Raw genomic sequence first — 25,377 nt, forward strand, 5'->3', positions numbered from 1 at the left:
CCCATTACACTTATATCCTAACCTAATATGCCTACTTTGTCAGAGATGGGCAAAAATGGTGTTAAAACAACAAAAGGCGTAACAACCATGCATTGCGACTTCGTTATCTCCCACTCTTCAAAGAAGAGGCAAGATACCCACATACTGCACATAGCTGGTGAGTGGATCCTGCCGAATCATGTGGTCACCTTTTTATTCCTAGAAGTAATATACATTTTTTTCCTCTAAAAGTAAAAGAATAATTATATAAAGCATACTATAATATTTTTTATCCCTTTTTGAAAGAAAAAAGGAACCGCTTCAAGCAGCATTTGACTTGATTTCCTTTGTCCCTAACCCCTGACCTGTCGTTTCACTACTGACAGTAAACTTGGCATGTGTCCTGCAGGCCCTGGCTAGTCTGTCTCATGACAGCTCCACTTACACACCCACTCTGCACAGATAGGTCATTCTCCAACATCAGAAGCTGAAACGTACAGTCTTAGCCGTGATTGGCTGACACCAACCAACACCCCCAGTGCAAAGTTAAAATACACACTGGATACACGATGGTTGTAATTAACCAACAGAGGAATAAACATGTGTACGAGGTCTGTTAGAAGCGACATGCACCGATATTTCCTAGAGAAAGCTCGCACGATTAACAACACGTAAAATTGTTATTAAGGATGTGCTTTTAAGTCAGCAGTGATTGTTTATGACCTTTGCCTTATTGCTACATACTCAGGGGGATGGGCCCGCTCTAGGCTGGAATACACAAATGAATTCCTGGAAGTGTAATTAGTTAAGTTTTGCTTACTGCACCTGAAGATAGGAGAGACAGTTCAATTATATTACACTACACAGCATTATATAGTCACGGCCTCGCTTCATTTACTAAGAAAGGACACACAGAGTAAATAAATCACGATAAGTAAAACCAAACTAGATAAGGAAAATGTATCAAATATCAGAATTTTATTCTTTTTCCTGGAATAGTTAATATAACATTGCATTCATGTGATATTATACAGTGGTGTTAGAAAGATTCTAAACTCCAAAGTTCTCTATTTCATAAATAGAGACATAGAATAGGAACTTAAAGGGGTTGTCCACAACTCAGACAAGCCCTTCTCCATCCCTATGTTTTCCCCCTTGTAAAATAATTACACCTATACTCCCCACCGGTGTTAGTGCCACTCCAGCAGTGTTGGCAATGCCTCTCCTGGGGATCACGTGACATTTTGTCACACGATCACTGCGGCCAATCAGCACTTGGCTGTCACGACCTTCAGATTTATCTGACATTCGGAGGAAGTGAGGGAGCTGCTGCATCTTTAACTTCCTATTTGCCCAATGGAGTGCACAGCCAGCATTAATTATGTCACGCAATCCTTGGGAGACTCAGTGCTGACATCTTTAAGTATCGGTTGTTGGGGGGGGACATAAAGAAGCAGTTGCCTGAGTAGTGGAAAATCCCTTTAATCTATTAATAATTTGGTCAGATTGAATATTTATTGACTAAGCAATTTTTTTAAACATTTTTTTTTAATAGCCATATATGGACTTTTTTTTGCAGGATGAGTTGTATTTTTAAATGGAGCCATTTTGTAGTGGAAATATTGTTTTAATGTATAGCCTTCTACTTGCTACATAATGATAGACTACATTTATTCTGTTACTATTATGACAATATTAAATTCATTTTTTTGTGGGTTTTTTTACTGTTGAACAATAATAATACATTGGCCTTGATTCATCAAGAATGAGGTAAGATTTCTGGCATCGGGAACACCACAGCTTGTCATGACTTCGACTAGCTTTGGCGTCCCAACCCTGCCCATTTTGCAGGACCTGTGAAAAACTTGTGAAAATGCCAAAATTTGTTAACACTTGCGCCACTCTGAGTTGCACCATAAAATTGTGATTTTTCAAAGCAATTTACGGTAGTATTCTTTAATTGCTTTAATGAGTTGGGGGCCTTTATTTTTTCAATTTGTGTTTGTACATTTGTAAATGGAGCCATGTGAGGGCTTGGTTTCTAAGGGTTGACTTTTTAATAACTTATTAAATTAGTTTCCCAAGAATGTAATTTAAATGGCAGACTATCCTTGAAGAGTCAAGACATGATGCCTTGTGAAGAAACTGATCCCTAAGCCGGTGTTTTATGACAGAGTAGCTGTTTTGTAAGCAATAATTGGCTATTGCCATTACTGTGATTGGCAGGCTGACTTGCGTCATTGGGTCTTATATAAGACCTAGTGATATGATGCTTGGCCCACTGTCTTCTGCAATCAGTTCACAGAGAGTTGTTGTAGGGGGCAGAACTGAATTTAGACCATGCAAATAGGCAGTTTTGTATTGGTATTGCAGTAATTATATACCACTGCTGCATCATTAAAACAAAAGCCCTATTCAGGGCTACATACTGTCCTTTCTTTAGTAAAGCCGCTAAAGTGTAGGGATAGCTGGTGGATGAGGGGTAGTTTTGGATTAGAGGCATATAGGCTGGGTTTATTGCCTTACAGTCCTTCCATACTTATACTGGTGCTGCAACCTAAAAACAAAAGTCATTTTCAGGGCTAAATTTTCTTTTCTCTTTTAATAGCAGAAAGTTTGCAGATATATATTGTAGCTACATAATCTAAAATGAAAAGGCATGCACTAAGGGATGGAGAAATGGACGTGCTGCTGATGGTGAATGCAGATACCGAGGCTGTGGACCAGGTGAAACTGTGCCTGCTGTGGGAGCACAACCAACAGGCTCATCCAAAAGACCTAGCTTCTTGTGCCACATTGCAGGGGGTGCAGAACACATTGCTTGAAGCCAGAACAGTTTGAACAGCTGGTCGGTTGGATGGCAGATAATTCTTCCAGTATGCTTACTAGCACCACCCTGTCTTCCATACAGTCCAGTCTCACTAGCTAGATGTCTGAACCACATAATCCTCACCTTCATCCTCCTCTCATTCTAATTTTTGTCATTCCTTGTGTGACGCCCTGGATTAGTCAGGTCGTCCCAGGTAGTCCCATGCACACACACACACCCTCCCTGAAAAGGTGACAGCAGCCAACCAGGAAACCCTTGCCACCACCCTCCAGGTTTGATGTCGACACTGGGGGAGCGGAGCCAGGTGGTTGGCTCCGCCCACCGAGGAGTTCACAGGCCTGGAGGCGGGAAAGACACAAGTTCTAGTGCAGTGTAGAGAGTAGTCTTGACAGTGAAATAGGCAGGACGAGTTCAAGGGCAGACCTGTGACCAGGCCTGCCAACAGTCTACTCAGGTGGCTGGGTCGGAGCCCAGTCACCCTTGGCAAGGAGGTAGACGGTGGTGGCCGCCTGCAGGAGCTGGGATTACAGCCGGTGGAACCGTAGGGACCGGGGTCGGGCGGTTGCCCGCTGGTACCAAACCGGGGAACCGATTGGAAACCGGAGCACCATGAGAGGTACTCAGACCCAGTACAAAGCCCCGAACCGACAAGGATGAGTCAAATCAACTGATTGAGGACTGGACATAAGGACCTATCCCACACAAGACCCGTTAGAAGACAACAGCCCAAACATACAGGGTAAAGCCACCGCCAAGGCATAGAGACCCAAAGGGCCAGCGTCTGTGGGCAAACACGGCTCTTCCGACAACTAGCAAGCCGGGGAGCGGACTACCGTTGCTTATGCATAGGAGTCAGACATTCATATAAAGAGGTGCAGGAGAAAGGTGGAAACCACCAACCCGCTCAGGGGGAAGCTGCAGCCGGCTGCGGGCCCTGTTCATGATCCCGTTTGGTTTACCAGAGACTCCCATGTATTGTGTCATATTGAGTACACCAGTGCCTTCGGGCCGCGCACCGCACCGCACCGCACCAGCATCCAGCCCGCACCTGTCCCCTCGCCTCAGCACCTCCCTCGGGCCCCCGGGACCTTTACTCCCCTACCCACGGAGGGGTCAACACCAAGCTGCACAACACCGTCCCTGGGAGGTCTAGTTAACGGCAGCGGTGGTGTCCATCTATTCACCACAACCCGTGTATGGCGTCACGAACTTACACCCCCTTACAAACCACTGCGGCCTCGGCCGTGGAACTCCCCATCAAGTCCCTGTGTGTAGCGCCAACCCCCTTGCAGAGCGACGTGACCCCGGGTCCTTGAGGAGCTCGAGCCACCACCCACCGTGCGAACATGGATCCAAGCGGCTCGGCGGTCGCAACCGTGCCCGCGAGGCGGTACACTTGCAATTAAGGGGAAGGTGTCGTAAAAAAAAAGATTTTTTCAATAACTGAAAAAATATAAAGTATTAATGTTTTAATGTTCTGTTTAAATAATATTATTTGTTTTTAATTGAGAAAAAAAAATTAAAAGTTTGATATTTTCGACTCTTAAACACTAGGGAGAGCAGCTTCTGAAATCCTGCTGTAGAACTACTGTAAAACTAGCTCACATTACAACTGCAGTAAAAGTGGGTGGAATCTGCTCTCCTGTGTGTGATGTCACAGCTCCCCCTCCCAATCTGAGTGTTTCCAAAAGGGTAAGGGAAGATGAAGTTTAGGATCATAGTGCGGAGAAATTTTGTTGGTGAACGCAGAGTGATCCTAATGTCTAAGGTGTCACTAAGACTAGCTGCATAGTGCCCCACTGTATACCAATGCCCCGCTGACTGTATCCCAATGCCCCGCTAGCTGTATCCCAATGCCCCGTTGGCTCTATCCCTATGCCCCGCTGGCTGTTTCCCTATGGTCAGCTGGCTGTTTCCCTATGGCCAGCTGGCTTTTTCCCTATGCCCTGCTGGCTTTTTCTCTATGCCCCGCTGGCTGTTTCCCTATGCCCCACTGGCTGTTTCCCTATGCCGCACTGGCTGTATCCCAATGCCCCGCTGTTTCCCTATGCCCCACTAGCTGTTTCCCTATGCCCCACTGGCTGTTTCCCTATGCCCCACTGGCTGTTTCTCTATGCCCCGCAGACTGTTTCCCTATGCCCCGCTGACTGTATCCCAATGCCCCGCCGACTGTTTCCCTATGCACCGCTGACTATTTCCCTATGCCTTGCTGACTGTTTCCCTATGCCTTCCTGACTGTTTCCCTGTGCAACGCTTACAGTATCCTAATGCCCCATTGACTGTTTCCCAATGCCTCACTGTATCCCGTGCCCCCATATACTGTGTCGCCAGCCAGGATTGGAGGTCTGAGGTGACATGTGGCGAGGAGGGGTGATCTGCAACCTGTGTGGCACTGCACTACAGATGTCATGCTGCGATCACCGCTTCTAGCCTTATACACTCACCTCAGACCTGCGCCCACCAGCAGCCTGTTCTGTCAGTGATCACAGTACGAGCAGCGGAGGCCTGGGGTGAGCACACGCAGAGAGGGGGGGTGAGCCGAGGGGGGGTGAGCGGAATAGGTGGAGGGGGTGCAAGTCAGAGTGCGGGGGGTGCGTGGCAGAGTGCGGGGGTGTGCGACAGTGTGCGGGGGGTGCGCGGCAGGATCAGTTACGGTGCAATCACCGTTGCCCGGCGCTGGAACTCACCCCATCCATCCTGGCGGGTGACAGGGGGAAAGTAGAGCACACAGCATATGATGTGTGCTCCACAAAGATGGCGCTGTTCTCCCCCTCTGCTGTGATCTGAACAGCCCAGGGGGTGCGTCCATTTCACGCTGTCTCTGTATAAAGTATAGGGGTCAGAGTCCGACTATCAGAGTGAATGCCCTGGGCGCTGCCATAAAGGAGGTGAGTAACTGTTGTTAGTCACAGCAAATCTAAGATGGCAGCGCCCAGTGTGTCAGTAAAACTAGAATTAAATAAAAACTAAATAAACAGTGAATTTAATTTTGTATTAAAAATACTTGATTTCATAATCACTATTTTTAATACAAAAATAAAAAAAACGCGACACCTTCCCTTTAATGCATTGGCTTTATGAGCCTAGGAGTCTCACTATCTAATAATTTTTACAGAATATGTATGAGGCCCTCCTTTGTGTAATACAGGGTATATTGGAGCCCCTCTTCCTTCTAATTTTTATCAGTTCTTACATTGCCTGCATAGCCTTTTGTGAGTATCAAAGTCCGTCCTTTTTAAATTAAAACAGGATGCGTCTGACAATGTGACACACAGCACATGCCCATATAAGGTAATAAAATGTTAAAATTACATGCGCCGGTGACTACAGGTGTGTGTAATTTTATTTTCCCCCTTTACTATGTCATCTACTTTAATCATATAAGTGGAGGGGAAATACGGTGAGAGATGGCCCGGATAATAAAGAGTCTTTTTTTCCCTCTTTTTAATTTTGCCTTATATACAAGTCATTATACAAGAACAAGTGTTTCCTAACATTTGTTCCTGGAAAATAAATTTTATCTCTGGTTTTGTATGTTTTATTGTCAGTCCATAAAAGTGGAGTAATATAGACAACATCGTTCCCAGCAGTGTCCTGGGAATCAGAAATGCATCCAGGTATCTTCTCCATGCCATATCCATCCATATCAGTGATTGTCTTGCCCCTCCCCCCACCCCGCCCTACTGGTAGGGTCTTCTAGAAAAAAGTTTGAGTTTCCCACTGACTTCCATTATGCTCGTTACTCAAATCGAGTCTATCAAGCATATGACTTTCTCAATTCGAGTACCAAGATTTTGAGCATTTTAGTGCTCGCTCATTGCTACTAAGCACACATTACTTCATGATCCGAGGAGAAAGGCTGTGACTAGAAATGAGCGTTCCTGCCAACCCTCCTGAGATCGCCGAGCCAATTAAATTCAAAGGGAGACAAAAGTGATGTGCTGTAAACTGGTGTAGAGGAGGCTGTAAAAGAAAGAAAATAAAAAATGGGTTAAAGCAGTACATACTTACCGAGTCTCCACGTGCCTTCAGCACTACTTCTGGGTTTGCTAATTATCCCTCATATATATTCACTGCTTTCCCCTTCCACTGACCTCTCTGATTGGCTTCCGTTAGATGATGCCCCCACCCATTTTCTACAGTGGCCAATCACAGGCATGCAAATACTTGACATAGCTGTGATGGGCAGGGAGAGGATGTTTTTTGCCATCCAAACATTTACCGATCCTTGACAAGATCACCGTCTTTTGCGGTAAATGTTCAGATGTCTGATCCAATCCTGCCAAAGAACGTACGATTTTAACACTTTCTGATCTTAGCCAATCAAGATCGCTCATCTCTAGCTGTGACATCAGAAGAAATAAATTAAATTCCATTTTGTGAGGGTCTGGATGTAAAGCCCGCTACACACGCTTCAATATATCTCACAATTCGTCGTTGGGGTCAAGTTGTAAGTGACGCACATCCGGCATCGTTTGTGACGTATCTGAGTGTGACAGCTACATGCGATCAGGATTGAACGCAAAACCGTTGATCGCAAACACATCGTATCATTCTCTAGAATTGAGCGTTTTGTTGCAAGAACCTAGTCAATTGTAACGTGTGACATCCCTCATACGATTATGATGTCTGAGGCTATGTGCGCAGGTGTGTGCTCTGCACTGCAGCTTAAAAAAGGTCTGCTTCAGAGCGCAGCTGAAAAGCTGCGTTCTGAAGCGCCTCACAATGTCTGTCATGCACTAATCTCTGTCAGTCCGTCACTATCTCTGTCCCTCACTCTCTGTCCATGTCAGTCTATCCCCCTCTCTCATATACTCACCAATCCCCGATCCCCGGCGCTGCACGGCATTCACACTGCTCCGGCGGCTTTTACTGTTTTGAAAAAGCCGGCCGCCCATTAAACAATTTCGTATTCCCTGCTTTCCCCGCCCACCAGCGCCTATGATTGGTTACAGTGAGACACGCCCCCACTCTGAGTGACAGGTGTCACACTGCACCCAATCACAGCAGCCGGTGGGCGTGTCTATACTGTGTAGTGAAATAAATAATTAAATAATTTAAAAAAACGGCGTGCGGTTCCCCCCATTTTTAAAACCAGCCAGATAAAGCCATACGGCTGAAGGCTGGTATTCTCAGGATGGGGAGCTCCACGTTATGGGGAGCCCCCCACCCTAACAATATCAGCCAACAGCCGCCCAGAATTGCCGCATACATTAGATGCGACAGTTCTGGGGCTGTACCCGGCTCTTCCCGATTTACCCTGGTGCGTTGGCAAATCGGGGTAATAAGGAGTTATTGGCAGCCCATAGCTGCCAATAAGTCCTAGATTAATCATGTCAGGCGTCTATGAGACACCCTCCATGATTAATCTGTAAGTTACAGTAAATAAACACACACCCGAAAAAATCCTTTATTAGAAATAAAAACACACACATATACCCTGGTTCACCACTTTAATCAGCCCCAAAAAGCCCTCCTTGTCCGGCGTAATCCAGGATGATCCAGCGTCGCTTCCACCGCAGCTGCATGGAGGTGACCGGAGCCGCAGCAGACACAGCCGCTCCGGTCACCTCCATGCAGCAAATGAAGACAGCCGTGCATAGTTACATAGTTACTTAGGTTGAAAAAAGACCTAGGTCCATCTAGTTCAACCTTCCTCCACCAGTTCTACATTTAGTCACTAAGTCATTTATAACCAACAATGTTTTGTGTACTGAGGAAATCATCCAGCCCTTTTTTAAAAGTTGTTATAGTATCTGCCATTACTACCTCTTGTGGTAGTGTATTCCACAGTCTGACCGCTCTAACTGTAAAGAACCCTTTCCTATTTAGGTGTCGGAATCGGTTTTCTTCCACTCGCAGTGAGTGCCCCCTGGTCCTTAGTATTGTTTTTGGAAGAAATAAGTCATGTGCCAGTCCTTTATATTGACCACACATGTATTTATACATATAAATGAGATCTCCTCGATCTCCTCCTGCTGTCACTGAGGTTACCCGCGGCCACCGGTGGATGCAGCGGTGGCCGCGGGTAACCTCAGTGACAGCAGCTGATCGCGCGGCTGTGTTCATTTGCTGTGTGGAGGTGACCGGAGCGGCTGTGTCTGCTGCGGCTCCGGTCACCTCCATGCAGCTGCGGTGGAAGCGACGCTGGATCATCCTGGATTACGCCGGACAAGGAGGGCTTTTTGGGGCTGATTAAAGTGGTGAACCAGGGTATATGTGTGTGTTTTTATTTCTAATAAAGGATTTTTTCGGGTGTGTGTTTATTTACTGTAACTTACAGATTAATCATGGAGGGTGTCTCATAGACGCCTGACATGATTAATCTAGGACTTATTGGCAGCTATGGGCTGCCAATAACTCCTTATTACCCCGATTTGCCAACGCACCAGGGTAAATCGGGAAGAGCCGGGTACAGCCCCAGAACTGTCGCATCTAATGTATGCGGCAATTCTGGGCGGCTGTTGGCTGATATTGTTAGGGTGGGGGGCTCCCCATAACGTGGAGCTCCCCATCCTGAGAATACCAGCCTTCAGCCGTATGGCTTTATCTGGCTGGTTTTAAAAATGGGGGGAACCGCACGCCGTTTTTTTTAATTATTTAATTATTTATTTCACTACACAGTATAGACACGCCCACCGGCTGCTGTGATTGGGTGCAGTGTGACACCTGTCACTCAGAGTGGGGGCGTGTCTCACTGTAACCAATCATAGGCGCCGGTGGGCGGGGTAAGCAGGGAATACGAAATTGTTTAATGGGCGGCCGGCTTTTTCAAAACAGTAAAAGCCGCCGGAGCAGTCTGAATGCCGTGCAGCGCCGGGGATCGGGGATCGGTGAGTATGAGAGAGGGCTGCTAACTTCAGTTACTCAGGAGATTAGCGGTCACCGGTGAGTCTTCACTGGTGACCGCTAATCAGGACGCGACACAGACAGAGCCGCAGCATCACAATGAAGTCGGGTGAAGTTCACCCGAGTTCATTCTGACAGTGCGGCTCTGTCTGTGTCTGCTGTCATCTGCCATTCAGCTCTGCTACATGGCTGTCTGTGTCTGCTGTTAGCGGCCATGTAGCAGAGCTGAATGGCAGATGACATAGTAAAAACGCATCCCACATTACACACGCTTGGCAAGTCAATAAATAAAAAAAAAAAAAGGTGCTCAATGCATACGTCACAGAACACATGATCTAAAGCAGGGGTGGGGAACCTCCGGCCCGCGGGCCGTATGCGGCCCGCCATGACCTTTTCTGCGGCCCCCGGGCACATTCCACAGTCCACAGAGCTCGGGAGGCAGCAGCGTCTTGCTTGCTGCTGGCCCTTTAAACCCTGTATGGCTTACGTCCTCATGCTAGCGTGAGGACGTACTTTGTGGGTGGAGTAAGCGCTCAACTCGCTCTTTTTCCACAGAAGAGAAGCTACTACCTCAGCGTCCGACAGGTGTGTTTGTGCTCCCATGCCTGTGTGTGCCCCTGCACATCCCCACTGCAGCCTGTGCTCCGTGCAGCGTCTCATCCTCCTCACTCTCCCCCACGGCAGCCTGTGCTCCTCACTCTCCCCCACGGCAGCCTGTCCCCCTGTGGCCTCCCCACGGCAGCCTGTCCCCCTGTGGCCTCCCCACGGCAGCCTGTGCCCCTGTGGCCTCCACACTGCTGCCTATGCCCCTGCGGCCTCCACACTGCTGCCTGTGCCCCCCTGGTATGTCAGAACCCCTAGCAATGTCCTTATATTTCTCCCAGCCCTCCCAAGTGATATATAATCCTCCCCAGTGATATATAATCCTCCCCAGTGATATATAATCCTCCCCAGTGATATATAATCCTCCCCAGTGATATATAATCCTCCCCAGTGATGTCTAGTCCTCGCAGCCCTCCCCAGTGATGTCTAGTCCTCGCAGCCCTCCCCAGTGATGTCTAGTCCTCCCAGCCCTCCCCAGTGATGTCTAGTCCTCCCAGCCCTCCCCAGTGATGTCTAGTCCTCCCAGCCCTCCCCAGTGATGTCTAGTCCTCCCAGCCCTCCCCAGTGATGTCTAGTCCTCCCAGCCCTCCCCAGTGATGTCTAGTCCTCCCAGCCCTCCCCAGTGATGTCTAGTCCTCCCAGCCCTCCCCAGTGATGTCTAGTCCTCCCAGCCCTCCCCAGTGATGTCTAGTCCTCGCAGCCCTCCCCAGTGATGTCTAGTCCTCGCAGCCCTCCCCAGTGATGTCTAGTCCTCCCAGTCCTCCACAGTGATGTCTAGTCCTCGCAGCCCTCCCCAGTGATGTCTAGTCCTCGCAGCCCTCCCCAGTGATGTCTAGTCCTCCCAGCCCTCCACAGTGATGTCTAGTCCTCCCAGCCCTCCACAGTGATGTCTAGTCCTCCCAGCCCTCCCCAGTGATGTCTAGTCCTCGCAGCCCTCCCCAGTGATGTCTAGTCCTCGCAGCCCTCCCCAGTGATGTCTAGTCCTCGCAGCCCTCCCCAGTGATGTCTAGTCCTCCCAGCCCTCCCCAGTGATGTCTAGTCCTCCCAGCCCTCCCCAGTGATGTCTAGTCCTCCCAGCCCTCCCCAGTGATGTCTAGTCCTCCCAGCCCTCCCCAGTGATGTCTAGTCCTCCCAGCCCTCCCCAGTGATGTCTAGTCCTCCCAGCCCTCCCCAGTGATGTCTAGTCCTCCCAGCCCTCCCCAGTGATGTCTAGTCCTCGCAGCCCTCCCCAGTGATGTCTAGTCCTCGCAGCCCTCCCCAGTGATGTCTAGTCCTCGCAGCCCTCCCCAGTGATGTCTAGTCCTCGCAGCCCTCCCCAGTGATGTCTAGTCCTCCCAGCCCTCCCCAGTGATGTCTAGTCCTCCCAGCCCTCCCCAGTGATGTCTAGTCCTCCCAGCCCTCCCCAGTGATGTCTAGTCCTCCCAGCCCTCCCCAGTGATGTCTAGTCCTTCCAGCCCTCCCCAGTGATGTCTAGTCCTCCCAGCCCTCCCCAGTGATGTCTAGTCCTCCCAGCCCTCCCCAGTGATGTCTAGTCCTCCCAGCCCTCCACAGTGATGTCTAGTCCTCCCAGCCCTCCCCAGTGATGTCTAGTCCTCCCAGCCCTCCCCAGTGATGTCTAGTCCTCCTAGCCCTCCCCAGTGATGTCTAGTCCTCCCAGCCCTTCCCAGTGATGTCTAGTCCTCCCAGCCCTCCCCAGTGATGTCTAGTCTTCCCAGCCCTTCCCAGTGATGTCTAGTCCTCCCAGCCCTCCCCAGTGATGTCTAGTCCTCCCAGCCCTCCCCAGTGATGTCTAGTCCTCCCAGCCCTCCCCAGTGATGTCTAGTCCTCCCAGCCCTCCACAGTGATGTCTAGTCCTCCCAGCCCTCCACAGTGATGTCTAGTCCTCCCAGCCCTCCCCAGTGATGTCTAGTCCTCCCAGCCCTCCCCAGTGATGTCTAGTCCTCCCAGCCCTCCACAGTGATGTCTAGTCCTCCCAGCCCTCCACAGTGATGTCTAGTCCTCCCAGCCCTCCCCAGTGATGTCTAGTCCTCCCAGCCCTCCCCAGTGATGTCTAGTCCTCCCAGCCCTCCCCAGTGATGTCTAGTCCTCCCAGCAATGTATATTCCTTCCAGCCCTCCCCAGTGATGTATATGCCCTCAGCATCTCCTGTGATGTATATGCCCTCAGCATCTCCTGTGATGTATATGCCCTCAGCATCTCCTGTGATGTATATGCCCTCAGCATCTCCTGTGATGTATATGCCCTCAGCATCTCCTGTGATGTATATGCCCTCAGCATCTCCTGTGATGTATTTACAGCAGTCCCAGCTGACACAAACGTGGAAAAACAGTTGTGAGAAGCAATAAGATCAATATTGAATAATATAGCCGCACCAAAAACAAGAAGCTTCAGCCGCCATGATGAGTTAATTGTTTGACTAAGTATAGCAGGGTAATTTTAAGTTGATAGTTTTGTGCGGCCCCCGAAGGTTGGTAGAAAATTCCAAATGGCCCTCGGCATTAAAAAGGTTCCCCACCCCTGATCTAAAGGATCGCACACAAAATTGACCAATTTAACATAGACTACTAACGCTCGTGTGACAGCAAATGAACGACCAACGTGAAATCTCATAGATCCCGTATGCAACCTGAGCGTGTCACATCGCAAATGCGATTGTACAACTAATTGCAACGTGTAAAGTGGGCTTAAGTTTGATGGAGCGACTCAACCTAGTGGAAAATGCCATGTGAACCCAGCCTTATAATTATCTGGCTGTTACCCTTTGAATTACAGTGGTTTTAATTAATTTTCTACATAATTATTGAACAGTTATCCACATCAGCTTCTTACTTTTGAATTGTTTAATGTATTTAAGTGAGATTTCTTGAAACTATTGCATCAATATATTTTGTATTCTCATAAGACTTGGACATCCGTGACGTTATAAATCCGCACCTGAAGAGTTCCTGTAGTACGGCTTGCATCTATATTGATAGGATCATTTATTAGTTACTAATTAATAAATTCTCTCGAAATCTTAAACTAGGAGTCTGCCATAGTTATTTTCATAAATTAATTTTTGTTGTCCTTAAAAATAAAACAATGATTTCCATTTATATAGTCCCAATGTATTCTTCAACACTTTACAAGTCAGCGGAAAAGTGTACAATCTCAGACATTACAGAGTAACACATGATTCAGTAATATCTGTGTATGTGCTAGTGCCTTTCTTATGTCCAGTTCCTTGAAATGTGCAATACAGCTCCTAATACTGTTTACTAAGTTACCAGTAGTTAAGACATTTTTCCACTGAAAGATTTTTACATGTAATGTTGCATCAGCATTTCTCTAGCCGGAAACTGTTGTCCTACATAACCGCATATGACCCATTCCCTACCTGATCCTCCTGTTTATAAAAAAAAAAAATGCTCTGCTAGAATTTCTACATAAGGTAACATTTCATAGATCGAAATTTTGTAAGGAAGACGACTTAAAAAGGTGGTTCACCCATATTTTTTATTGTCTAGTTCGATATTATATTGAGAAACAATGTTTCTCTCAAATACCTTGTGTTGGCAATAGTGCCTGTGAGAGGCGCTATTGCAGACCGCTGTTCCACGCTCCGGTGATGTCCCAGTCAAGTGCTGCACACGTCACATCCGTGCAGCCGGCTGCAGTCTTCCAGACTCTGAGCTGTGAGCGATGTTTCACCGCTTGTCACAGCCCATCTGCTCCCTCCTCCTTCACAGCAGAACGCTGCAAGCAGGAGACGTGACACGCTGTGCTGTGAGGGAGGAGGGAGGGGGAGGGGAAGCAGGGAGCAGATGGGCTTAGTGAGTCTGGAAGAATGCTGCACGGATGTGACGTGTGCAGCACTTGACGGTGACGTCACTGGAGCGGGGAGCAGCGGTATGCAATAGCGCCTCTCACAGGCACTATTGCCAACACAAGGTATTTGAGAGAAACATTGTTTCTCAATATAATATCGAACTAGACAATAAAAAATATGGGTGAAGCCCCCTTTAAGCATATTTTTATTTTTTGTGTAACTAAATATGCATTTTAATTTGTCAACAAAAAAAAAACAATTCACGGAATTCATCATGGTTATCTTTGTTTCATTCCTACTTCAGCTTTCGTATGGAAATTGTGAGCTTTGCTGTTTTCACTTCTCTGGCTCAGGAAGAATGTGTTAATCTTTCCTTCCTGAATTTACTGTTAAAGGGAACCTGTCAGGTCCCATATGCGTTCTAACCTACAAGCAGGGTGATGTGTGGCCTAGTAACCCCTTCCTACCCATCCCTGTGTTGTAATATTGTGTAATATGATTTTATAAAAAAAAGTTTTATAACTTGCATGTTCCCTATGTAAATACGAGAGACTCTAGTCCCCTGGGCGTTGCATCGCCCCATGGGCGTTTGCATGCTTTCTGTGGTATCACGCCCCTGTGGGCGTGATAACATGGATTTACATGAGCGTCGTGCGCTTATGAAGCCGGCAAGTAAACTCCCGGATATGAAGGCTGCACGAACGGCAAGCGCGCACAAACAGGATCTCCAGGAGCTTTCCGTGGTATCACACCCCTGTGGGCATGATACCATGGGTTTACAGGTCAGCTCCTGGAGATCCCACGTGTGCACGCTTGCCATTTGCGCAGCCTTCATCTCGTGTTTACTTGCTGGCTTCACAAGCGCACTGCACTGCACACTGCACTGCGGTTCCGACCATGTGCAGAGCACGTCTAAAGCCTACAAGTAAACATCCGGAAATGAAGGCTGCACAAATAGCAAGCGCGCATGCGTGGGATCTCCAGGAGCTGACGGTGACATCGCTCATGTAAATCCATGGTATCACGCCCACAGGGGCGTGAAACCACGGAAAGCATGCAAACGTCCATGGGGCGATGCAACGCCCAGGGGACTAGACCCTCTCCTATTTACATAGGGAACATGTAAGTTATATAAACTTTTTTTATAAAACCATATTACACAATATTAGTAGACAGGGATGGGTAGGAAGGGGTTACTAGGCCACACATCACTTGTAGGTTAGAAGGCATATGGGACCTGACAGGTTCCCTTTAAAAGCTATGTCTTTAAACTGAGATTGTCTGAATTTACCTGGTTTCGTAGCATTATGGTAATGCTGTTCCCATCTTCTTTCCTTTAGAATTTTTCATGTAACTAATTTAAAATGTGAAGGTTAGTAATAACTTTTAGTTCATTAAGTCTATTTACACCTACAGTCTCTATAGTGGGGTTAAAAAATAAATAAGGAATAACGTTTGGAACACCATTCTAAGTCTGAACTGGGTGCAAAAACCTAAAAAAAATCACTATGGGGAGATAAGGTATGCACACCAGTGACTATGTAAGGGGAATACATGAAATAGCAGAAACTGCTGTGTGAATACTGACTTGAAAAATCCAATAGCTATATGTAAGAGTGAAAATGTGAAAAATGGAATCTGCATTACTGCCATGAACATATGAATCAAGAGAAATTTAGCTACTGAATTGATCAATGCAATAGAGCCCCAACACTACGCCAAAGTATTTCTCTACGTTGGGGTCCCTAGCTTGTGTGTGTCCTCTCATGCAGTTAAAAAACTTACCGTGTATGGGAAGCTGAGACCCAGGCTATTTATGCGTATGATATGGATTGGCAATAGGTGTGGTTGGGGAGGGTTCTAGGGATTTTTCAAGTCAGTATTCACACAGCAGTTTCTGCTATTTCATCTATAATGGGGTTGTCCATATCATTCTGGCATACACACATGACAGTTCCAGGAGGGATTTGTCCGGTCGTTGATTCCTGTATTACTCCCAATTACCCCTACCTTGTATAATTAACACATCGACACTGCTTATGACTTGGTTGAATTGGCCACAGCAGTCCTTTATTGCCTATTGTTTACACACTAACACAAGGGGGCGCCGTCCAACGGGCGTCCCCAACATTTAACAATAGGTAATACCATAATACTACAGTACGTAATACAATACGTAACCCTGGGTAGGCCCGGTCCAGAAACCACCTTCCACCACCAAAACATGATCCCTGGCCGCAACACACACTGGGCCGGAGATGAGGTATTAATCACCTACGGATCAATACTCCAACCTTGCAGGACCTCATGCCTGCAAGATCCCTGTAACCAGAGCCACTATATCCTACAAGTGACTCTCCAATCAAATAACATTATCCTTTAAACCGATTCTGGACCAGACCTACCCCCCACCATAAGTCCGGTCCAGAAGCCATACTCCACCACCAGAAGACAATCCCTGGCCGCAACACACCGACCCAGAGATGTGAGGCATTAATCACCTACGAATCAATACCCCAACCTTGCAGGACCCCATGCCTGCAAGATCCCTGTAACCGGAACCCACCAACCCAGAGATACGAGGCATTAATCACCTACGGATCAATATCCCAACCTTGCAGGACCCCATGCCTGCAAGATCCCTGTAACCGAAGCCACTGTATATATATTCTACCACCAGAACACGATCCCCGGCCGCAACACACCGGCCCAGAGATCACAGGTATTAATCACCTACGGATTAAACCCCCAAGTTGCATCAATTATAAACTGAGCCTCAGATCCAACACCTTACTCTTCACCCCCAACCCCATGTCATCCCCGGCTGCAAACCTCCAGCCCAGAGATATGAGGCATCAATAACCTACGGATCAATCCCCCTTGTGCGTAACAGTAACTGTGAACTCAAAACCTTAAAGCCTGTTAGCGACTTTAATGTAACAACATCCCCGGCTGCAACCAGCCCAGAGATAAGAGGTATTAATCACCTACGGATCAAAACCCCCATGCCGTGCAGAACCCCGTGCCTGCATTGCGCTTGGATCCAGAACCAGAAACCCAACTAGTGACTCCTCCTGTGATTACCATGTCACCAAAAGGATCACTGACCATAACAACGATCCCATATATATATATATGAGGTAATACTCACCAAAGGAGTAATCCCTTACCCCGACGAAAAAAACCCTGTGCTTCTGAGTACCTGTCACCTGAGCCACTGTACCCACCTGTGACTCCCCGGCAACCATCAACTCTTTAATATATAACCCTTGGCAACAACCCTGACCCATATATGAGGCATTGATCACCAACGGAGCAATACCTCCACCCTGCAGACAACCTTGTACCTGCAAGTCACCAGTAACCGGAGCCACTGTACCTTTCCCAATGGCTCTCCATCCAAACACCAGTAACCATTAGAGCTCCTCTGGACCAGACCTACCCTGCCGCTGTGACAAAGGACATAAACATTAGTCATATTGACCATTCACATATACATCATATAAATACACAAATACTCCCACTTTACCAACCAACGTATTCACCCACTTACACGAATCCCCAAATAACAGTAAACATCACAATCCACAAAGAAATACTCTCTTTTCTTTGCCTGTTTTGTTCTGGGTTTTTTTTTGTTTTTTTGTTATACAACACACTTTCCCCAATCCTTTCTTTTCACACTATTTATTTTTTTTTTTTTTACCTAAAGCCTCTTTAAAAGTTACTAATTATACATGCATATAAACACAACAATAATAACAATACACAATAGAAGGGAGGGTGGGTGGGAAGCTGTCGTCCAGTAAGTGCAAGAGAAGGTAACTGGCCCCCACCTCCTCCTATATACCCATGCAGCTCCTCCTTTTCCTCCCACCATAATCCCCTCCCTAACCAATCATCATCTTCTTCCACCTTCCTATGATATCACCATTAACCCCATCAACTCCCTACCCTCCAGACTGTCATGTCGCCCCTACACCCTATGGGTTCCAAGGCTTTCTTAGTATGTGTCACGCTCCCCGGGTCCCGACGCCATCCCTCACTCACCGCTCCGGTCCCTGGTCCTCCTGCCCATGGCCACACAGCTCACTCTTCCTCCTCTGCGTCCTCCATGCTTCCTGTCCCCCGATCCAGGCGTTCCCTTTGCGACCAAGGACACACTGTCGGGCTCTCCTGCATCCTCTGCACCGCTTCCTCCTCTGGTCTCCGGCACTCGGGCTTCACGCATGCGCATTAGTGCGCGCGCGAGGTCATTGACCTCCTCTTAAAGGGCCAGCGCTCCAGAAACAGGATATTGCCAAATTCAGGTACAAGGTATATTAGGTCCTTCCTTTCATGTGGGAGGTACCTGTTCAACGTGTTTCCCTAAGCTAGGTGTTCAGGTCCCCTCTTGCCTTGTCTCCTATTAACCCTGTGTCTTTCACAGAGCCCGTCCTGCCACTCTAACCCGGTCCTGACCACGGTTCGACCAGGAAGCCTTTCGGTGACTGTCGGCTGTGACCCCACCATCTTCTTCAGCCTGAACCCGTCTCCGATCCTCGGCTTCACCCGCTGACCTCTACCCTCTTGTTCAGCTGGACCTGGATCCCGCCTGACGTCTCTACCTGGCACCCGAACCTGAGCCTCGTCATCTGGACTACCTCCAGGAGCTCCGTGGTCCCAGAGACATCTTCATCCCAGTCTCCTGAAGGACTCGGTTCCTGTACCGTTAGTGCTCCGGCTACCGTGCATCTAGGCCCTCTGGTGCGGTGATCCGACAGTCCCTGTACAGGGGTTAGGTCCGGGTTGCCTCACTGGAGGAGTCCGGTGCACGGCACAGAGTATCCACCACCAGGACATAACAGTATGTCTTGAGAACGGTGGCAGCTATAGGCATAGAAGTGATGTCTAGGTATAGTAAAGTATCCATGCGCTGCGCAATGAAGCCACCTATAGCGCCACCTGGTGGAAATCAACAGAGTTAGCATTTTTATCTCGAAAATGGAACGAGAGAGAGAAAAAAAGTGAAAGCACGCTGAAAACCCAAAAGGTCTTGACTATGGAACTACATCTGGTTTTCCCCAGAGCCTCTGATGGTAAGGGTGTTGCGCTATAGGTGTGAGACCGAGTGTCACTTGGGAAGACTAGTGCTGCAACAGCTGGCGCCGAGGGTATGAATACTGACAGTCTCTGATGGTAGAAACAACAGCAGCAGCAGCCAATGTTGTGGATATGGCCGAGATGGAGGAATGGATGCAGTAGCAGTGGCCAATGTGGGTACTTGCAGCAGTGGCAGCTTATATCGTAGAAGCGGCTGGCGCAGATACTTGCAGCAGGGGCAGTGGATATCATGGGAAAAGGTCGGCATGGATATGTGGCACCCTGGACTAGCCAGGTCGTCACAGATAACATACAAACACCCCCACCCCCATTAGACAGTGACACCAGCCAAACACAAAACCCTTGTTGCCTCCCTCCAGTGTCTGATGTCCACACCAGGTGGGGTGGAGCCAAACAGTTGGCCCCACCCACCGAGGAGTTCACAGGCCTGGAGGCGGGAAAAAGTTTAGTTTAGTCCAGGAGGTGGAAGTGACAGGAGTAAACACTTGAGTGTCTGGGTTTGTGGCCCAGGCACTGACAGCAAGGTTGGCAGACGGTGGTGGCCGTCTGCAGGAGTGGTGAAGCAACACGGAACCGTAGGACCGCGGTCGGGCGTTGGCCCGCCGGTACCGACCGGGGAGCGAAGTGAAGCCAGCACACACAGGCAGGGCCATCGGACCCCGACCAGGCTTGGAGCCGCCGACAATAGTCAAATCCGAATGTGACCGGAACCCCAGGGGTTTCCTAACAAACAAAGACCCGATAAAAGGCAACCGACCACACCGTGAGGGTATACAGCCACCGCCTAAGGCTAGAGACCCAAGGGCCAGCGCCTGCGGGCAAACGGGCTCCTCCGGCATCCATACACCAGGGAGCGGACAACCGTTGGGAATCCATAGTAGTCAAACAAGAACATCAAGGTGCAGGGAAAGACAGCCGCCATCACCTGTCCGGGGAGAGACAGTGCAGCCGGCTGCGGGACCCGTCCATCCAGCCGTTTGGTTTACCGAGGACTTTGTGCATCTCTTGCTGAGTGAGTACACCCGTGCCATCCGGCACCGCGCCGTGCTGTCCCTGAAACCCTGCACCTCACCGACCCTGCCTCCCCGTCACATCACCGGACCCCGGGACCACCGACCCCTACCCACGGAGGGGGAAAACAACATCCCAGCTGCTCCCTACCATCGCTCCCAGGATCCCTGTCACCAGCAGCGGTGGTGCCCATCTTCACCACAACCCGTGGGTGGCGTCACAGACTAAATCCCCCAAACCAACCACCCCTTTCACTCACGGGCGAGGAGCGCCGCTCGAGTCCCCGGATCCGGCCCACCGCTCGAGCCACCGAGCAGCAGCAGTCGCAGCAGCGCCGGACCCGAGCGATGGCGAGCGCGCAGCAGCGGTGGCATCCTCCCCGCCCGTAACAGATATGTGGCACCCTGGACTAGCCAGGTCGTCACAGGTACTACAACATGCACCCCCACCCTGAGACAGGGACATCAACCAGACACAAAATCCTTGTTGCCTCCCTCCAGGGGTTGATGTCCACACCAGGTGGGGTGGAGCCAGGCGGTTGGCCCCACCCACTGAGGAGTTCACATTCCTGGAGGCGGAAAAAGGAAGTCAGAGTAGTTAGGGAAGTGAAGGAGTAAGGAGTGAAGAAGGAGTGGAGGAGCAGACTGACCGTGTCCGGGTGTGTGGCCCGGGCACCAAGAGCAAGGTTGGCAGACGGTGGTGGCCATCTGCAGGAGAGGCAGATCAACGCGGAACCGTAGGACCGGGGATGGGCGGTGGCCCGCCGGTACCGAACCGGGAAGCAAAGTGAAGCCAGCACACACAGGCAGGGCCTACGGACCCCGACCAGGCTTGGAGTCGCCATTAGAGGTCAAATCCGTCAGTGACCGGAACCCCAGGGGTTTCCTAACAGCCAAGACCCGATTGAAGGCAACCGTCCGACCAGAAAGAGGAAATACAGCTACCGCCACAGCAAGAGTTCCAAGGGCCAGAGTATGCAGGCAAAAGGGCTCCTCCGGCACATATATACGCTGGGGAGCGGGTTACCGGTGGGAAGCCATCAGGACCGAACATACACAAAGGTGCAGGGAAAGGCAGCCACCACTAACCGTCCAGGAGAAGCCACAGCAGCCGGCTGCGGCACCCGTCCATCCAGCCGTTTGGTTTACCAGAGACTTTGCGTACCTTTGTGGCTGAGTGAGTACTACCGTGCCGTCCGGCACTGCGCTGCGCAGTCCAGGCGACCCTGCACCCATCCAACCCTGCCTCCCCGTCACCTCACCGGGCCCCGGGACCACCAACTTTTACCCACGGAGGAGGAAAACAACATCCTAGCTGCTTCCTGCCATCGCTCCCAGGATCCCCATCACCAGCAGCGGTGGTGCCCAACCTCACCACAACCCGTGGGTGGCGTCACGGACCAAATCCCCAAACCAAACTACCCCCTTTCACTCACGGGCGAGGAGCGCCGCTCGAGTCCCCGGATCTGGCCCACCGCCACCGAGCCACCGAGCAGCCATCGCATCAGCGCCGGACCCGAGCGTTAGCGAGCGCATCACAGCGGCGTCCTTTCCCACCCACGACAACTTGGCATCACGAACAGGATCTTACCGTTCTGCCGGTTGGTAGAAGTGCGCCTTGTGCCCCACCGGCGGTGTCCGGCCGAAAAATTTCAGAATACGCCATTTTGGGCGCGAAGATTTTCCCGCTCGAGCGTCTTCTCGAGCAGTGGAGGCACGAAAGCCGAAGCCCCGCCCCTGAAGAGGAGGTGCCGAGAAAAGACCAAGGGGGCGGAAACAAGATGTCTGCGCCCTACGAAGCCGCTGGAGGAGCGGCGGTCGCAGCCGCAGCGGCGCCAGTGGATGGGAATGGGCCAGCCCGTGCTCCGGCCGTGCGAGCAGGGGAGGCCGCGGCCCCCGCCATTGCTCAGGTGATGCCGTTCTCCTTGCCCTATGTGCCCGGAGCTACCTGGTTGCCGCAGTACGACGGGAAGCCTGACGTTTTACAGGTCTTCCGGAAGAAGCTTAACCCGGTTCTAGAACTGTATCCCCTGACCGATAAGCAACGTGCAGCGGTAGTGCTGGGGCAGCTAACCGGCACGGCTGAGCAGGAGACGGAGACCTGGACCGAAGGGGACCTGTCCTCCATTGCCACTATCTTTGAAAAGCTACAAATTGCCTTCAAGACCCGCACCGAAGCCAAGCTGCTGATGCAGTTTTATCAATGTCGACAGCGACCTGCAGATAGTATTAGAGACTATGCCTTGCGCCTGCAAACTTCCCTCCGTACACTGAAGCGGGTGGACACCATTAATGATGCGGACAGCAACAAAATGTTAGTTGAGAAGTTCGTGCAGGGGATGGGATCCCCAGAGGACCGCAAGCAGCTCCGGCTGTGGGCCCTAGAACACCCTAATGTGGACTTTGCCATGCTGAAAGAACGGGCCATCAAAGCCCTGCAGCCCACAGCATCCAACGTCCCTGAAGCGGCCCCATGGCCAGCTGAGACGGCTCCCATCATGGTAGCCCCTTCTCTCCCAGCTCCCTCGGCGACTGCAGCCCTTGGCGGAATGATGGAGGAGCTGGCTGCCCAGGTCCGTCGCATGGATGGAGACCTCGCCAAGATCCTCGCCGCACTCCAGCATCCGACGAGACCTAAGCCCCCCGGGGAGGATGCAGCTCGCCGACAGCCCGGAGGAAGTCCCATGGATGCAGCGGAGAAGGGCCAATGACTCACGGTATGGACCTCCAATTTGTTACAGGTGCAGCAAGCCCGGCCACTACTCCCGACGGTGTCCGTTAAACGAGCAACCCCTGTGGCCAAGGGCCAATCCACAGGAGTAGAACCTAGCTGCCCCCCAGACTGGCGGGACCGGTACATCGGAGCCCGGCCCATCATCCCTCTGGCAGTGGACGGCATCCCGCTGATGGCACTCCTGGACACTGGATCCCAGGTAACCACGATACCTTACACGCTGTACCAGCGGTATTGGGGAAATGATGAACTTGCCCCTCCAGACGGTAGCGTGACACTGGTCGCAGCCGACGGACTCCCCTTGACCCAAGTGGGGTACAAACAAGTGGCCATGACCGTAGCACGGGCTGAACTGCAGCACCAGGGAATGATTGTGATAATGAATGAACCCAGCGACCATAACCCGAAGGTAGTGCTAGGGACTAATGTGATGGAGCACTGCATGAGGTGTTGACCCTACTGCAGCAGCTGGCCGCCACAGCAGCGGGAGGCCGACAGAGGGCTGTGCAGCGTGAGATCTGGGCCTTGATGCATCGGCAGCAAGTGAACTCAACAGGAGGGGAGATTGGGGGAGTGAGAGTGATGGATGCGGCCCCTTTGATTGTGCCTCCCAGGAGTGAGATGATGATTTGGTGCAGGGCAGCGGTAGGTCCCCAGGGACGGGATTACCCAGCCATGGTAGAGCCCATGCCCTCCGAACACTGGCCCACAGTAATGGCTGCCCGAGGGGTTGTAGACGTCAAGAAAGGGAGAGTACCCGTAAGGGTGTTAAACTCCAGGGAGGAGGAGGTTAGGCTTCCCCGATACGCTACCCTCGCCAAGCTGCTTACTCTAGACCCCCACACCATCCAAGAGGCCGTTCCCCCGACCTCACGGCCTCCTGCCAGTCACCACCCATCCCCGGAGCGGTTAGATGGGTGGTGTCAAGAGTTACATGTAGGCACTGATGATACCCCCACACACCACAAAGAAGGGGTATACAGGGTGGTACAGGAGTACGAGCAGGTTTTCAGCAAACATTCACTAGATTTTGGGCGGATTAAAGGGGTCCAACACCACATCCCCACCGGCGAGCATCCCCCCACTAAAGAAAGAAAAAAGGGTAATCCACACCATGATGGGCGATTTCCTGGCAGATTGGCCTATGCAGAACGGCGCAGTGATTCTTCCAGTGATCCTGTTCCCACAACCCGTGGAGGAAAAAGAGATGGAAGTGGCCGCCAATGAACCAATGCCCAGGGATGCACCTGTACCCAGTTCCCCTATGTCTCCGCCTGCCCCACATGATAGATGGGAAGAGGAAGCAGTTGTTTTCTCTGCCCCACTGCCTGTCACCACTGACATTGGGCCTCGAAGGTCCACACGCCCCAACCTAGGCCGACCCCTGCTTAGGTACAGGGAAACTACCATTTAGGGGTGTTATATGTTGAATGTGTAAATGAGTAAATGAATGAACCAACCGAAGTTTTACCTGATTGACACTGTGATTGACCCGGCCGTTGCCGGCAAGTAGTCCCCGTAGGGACCCTTTCTACCGTTGCATGAGGAACTCTTCATGGACGTGCCTGAGAACTTGCAGGACACCCACGAAATTGTGGGATTGTAAATATGTTGGGGCATGTTTCCGTTGCCGCCTTCGGAGAGGCTGATTTGGAGGATGGGCCTGGAGGAAAGAGATGACCCAAGCCCGCCACTACCGCAACCGGTGGCGATCCTCCGGGGGTCAGGGGTCCCCCATGGACATGGGGTCCCCTGAAGTGACAGTCGGGTGCGAGGCACCGTACCCGTTCCCGCTCGGGCAGCCTGGATCTGGACTGGGGTCAAGGGGTGCTGCCCACTTCTTAGGGGCAGCATCAGGGCTAGATTGCTTGGGTGGGAGAGCGGAAGCCGTCCGTTGTTATTAAAAATGTAAATATCTATGTGTTTTTGCAAAGTTCAAGATGACCTGAAGTGTGCTTAATGTTTACCGTTACATGTTATTTATTATTTTTACAGTTGAAAAGAAAAATAAAACCGGTGATGGACAGGCAGCCCGCGGACGGTCTGCATTTAACCAAGGGGGAATGTGGTTCCCTGGACTAGCCAGGTCGTCACAGGTACTACAACATGCACCCCCACCCTGAGACAGGCACATCAGCCAGACACAAAATCCTTGTTGCCTCCCTCCAGTGGCTGATGTCCACACCAGGTGGGGTGGAGCCAGGCGGTTGGCCCCACCCACTGAGGAGTTTACAGTCCTGGAGGCGGAAAAAGGAAGTCAGAGTAGTTAGGGAAGTGAAGGAGTAAGGAGTGAAGAAGGAGTGGAGGAGGAGACTGACCGTGTCCGGGTGTGTGGCCCGGGCACCAAGAGCAAGGTTGGCAGACGGTGGTGGCCGACTGCAGGAGAGGCAGATCAATGCGGAACCGTAGAACGAGCGGTGGCCTACGGACCTACGACCAGGCTTGGAGTCGCCATTAGAGG

Source organism: Anomaloglossus baeobatrachus, chromosome 5 (assembly GCF_048569485.1).
Source record: "Anomaloglossus baeobatrachus isolate aAnoBae1 chromosome 5, aAnoBae1.hap1, whole genome shotgun sequence".
Taxonomy (NCBI): Eukaryota; Metazoa; Chordata; class Amphibia; order Anura; family Aromobatidae; genus Anomaloglossus; species Anomaloglossus baeobatrachus.